Here is a 2,731-nt window from a genome sequence, read left to right on the forward strand (position 1 = left end):
GCCCTGCGGGAATCAGCCAAAAGACTGATGCTCGGCCCCACGAAGCCACGTTCGACCCCACGACTTCCCACCTGCAAAAGGATACGAATTAGGTCAGAAAGAGGGCCCGAACCGCATCTATAAATAGAACTTTTCAATTGTAAATTAGAGATCTTTCATTCTTGTAAATTACTTTAGCTTTTCACCCTTGAAGAATTCTCTCCACCTTCTCCATCTCCTTCAACCTCCATTGAAGAAGCTCCGAAGCTCCATCCATCTAGGATTATTCAAGGTCCATCCTTAAGACCTAGGAAGCCGGCTGCATGGTAGACAGGTTCCCTGAAAGGGATTTTCGTATCACCTTTTATCTTACTATATTTGTACCCTTTGATACAGTCTATGAATCCTAGGCTAATTGTATCCTGTGACAATATTCTTCGCCTTTAATGATAAAGCTCTTATTTTGTTCTATGATTACTTGTTTAATCTTTGTCTTACGCTTTATTCAATTGGTTTAACTCATTCAAAAGCCCCAAAATCTAGTAGGCACATATTACGAGCTGAATCTAACCTAGTCAGAGCCTAGGAGATTGACGACCTCTTAGTTGATTAAGCCCAAATTGCTGAGCCTTAGACCTAGTTTCGGCCTTACAAGGGAATCACGCACTAGAGACTTCAGGAGGGTAAGTAGGGTTAATCGCCTTGAATACAAGTGACTTAGATTAGGTTTTTAATCTGTTGGCCTAATAACCTAACTTCATTATTATCGTTCATACCATGTTCCTTCGGGTAATTGCATTAGTGAAAGATCACTTAGGAGTAGTTTAACTTAATTAGGAGTAGAATAACTTAGTTAGGAGTAGAATAACTTAGTTCGAATTAGATAACTTAGCTAGGAGTAGCATAATTCAACTAGGAGTAGATTAACTTAAACAAAACCAACTCAAAACCCACACAGCCTAGATAACACCTGAGACCAAGTAGCTCGATACTTGTAGTAAATAAATCCTGTGGATTCGATACCTGGACTTTCCAGATTTTATTACTTGATAACGACGGGGTACACTTATCCCTTAGTGAGCCTTGCGGTACCGAACGTCGTGAGGTGCATCAGAATGTTAGGAGGTTGTATCAAGGGTTTTCTTTATTAAAATGTTGTTTCAATCGTAATGCAAGAAAGAACCAACCTTAGGAACGCTTATGGTTGTAATAAGTCTTAGAATCTTAAGAACACACGAGAGTTGACTTAAGTGAGCATTAAAACAGAGACCTTGACTTCACTTTGCATCATTCATGAATAAATAGGGTGTTTAGGGACTTAAGGTAACCTGTTCCGCTATGCATAGCCTGTTCTACCTTTTTATCATTATCAAAACTCATTTTATTACACTGAATCTCTTAACTAGTATTGCTGTTAACACATCACATCACTTCTCAACTAAAGAAAGTCACACACCACGAACACCCTGTTCTGCAAGGTTTTTCTATTAAATTTTGGTCATCAATCCCTGTGGAGACGATACTCAACTTATCACTTTATTACTTGTATCTAGTGCACTTGCTAGAGTCTATTCGGAGGACAACAAGTTTTTGGCGCCGTTGCCGGGGATTGAAAGCAACAAAATTTATCTGAAAATTTCTGTGAAACAAGGTGTTTTCAATCTGTTTGCTAAATAGTGCAGCCAGAAGGAGTTCTCCATTTGTTTCTTCGCAGAGCTGGACCTCCAGTTTTTCCTATCGATCTCGAATTAGAGAGAACGTGTAGACGAAAGCAAGCGGGAGCTCGACGTGCAAGACAAAGAGAGCAACAAAGAGAAAGAAGGATGGCTGGAAGAGTACCACCTGAACAACCAGTCCAACCTAATCAGGAAGAAGAAGGAGAGAATAACAATCCTCTAGTTATGAGGATTAGAGACTATTCGAGGCCGACCACGGAAGGACACTCGTCATGCATTATGTTGCCTAACGAAGGAAACAACCTGTTTGAAGTGAAAGCATCTATGATACAAATGTTGCAGGCCGCAGTACAATTCAATGGATACCAGTCAGAAGATCCAAACGGGCATATCCAGGAGTTCATCACACTGTGCAACACTTTCAGATCAAACCGAGGAGTTTTCGATGATGTGATCAGGCTAAAGCTGTTTCCTTTTTCTCTCAAAGACAAAGCAAAGAATTGGTTGAAGAACTTACAGCCAGGGACGATCACCACTTGGGAAGAAATGGCCAGTGCTTTTCTGATGAAATATTTTCCACATAGACAGGCCATAAAACTCAGAAATGAGGTATCCCATTTCATGTAGGAAGAGGATGAATCCTTAGCCGAGGCATGGGAAAGGTACAAGGAGTTATTAAGAAGAGTACCAAATCATGGCATCCCCATGTGGATGCAAGTGCAGAATTTTTACAATGGAGTCACCAACATTTATAAAATCCAGATCGAATCCATTGCCAATGGTAATCCTGAAGATCTTGAACCACAAGCCTTGTACAACCTTATTGAGAGAGTCGTGAGCACGAGCTATAACTGGCACTCTGCCAGGAGTGAAGGAAAAAGAGTGGGGAATGATGATGTTGTGTCGAAACTAACCACCCAGGTGGAACAACTTGCAAAGCAGCTCAGCAAGATTAATGTATCATCCATTCACAGCGAACCACCGTTCAATGATGTTTGTGATTTTTGTGGAGGACCTCATTTCAACATAAACTGTCCCGGAGTCAAACAAGGGAAGAGTGAACAGGAGCAATGTGA

The 2,731-nt window shown here is 40.9% G+C and overlaps 1 non-coding gene across 1 annotated transcript; it reads right to left on the reverse strand.

The window, feature by feature from the left end:
* Nucleotides 1–2,249: 2,249 nt before the first annotated feature.
* LOC136220987 (small nucleolar RNA R71) lies at nucleotides 2,250–2,356 on the reverse strand. Its single transcript, XR_010684783.1, has one exon. It is a non-coding gene; the product is annotated as a small nucleolar RNA R71 (small nucleolar RNA).
* Between the last annotated feature and the right edge of the window lie 375 nt (nucleotides 2,357–2,731).

This window comes from Euphorbia lathyris, chromosome 2 (genome assembly GCF_963576675.1).
Source record: "Euphorbia lathyris chromosome 2, ddEupLath1.1, whole genome shotgun sequence".
In the NCBI taxonomy this organism is placed as follows: Eukaryota; Viridiplantae; Streptophyta; class Magnoliopsida; order Malpighiales; family Euphorbiaceae; genus Euphorbia; species Euphorbia lathyris.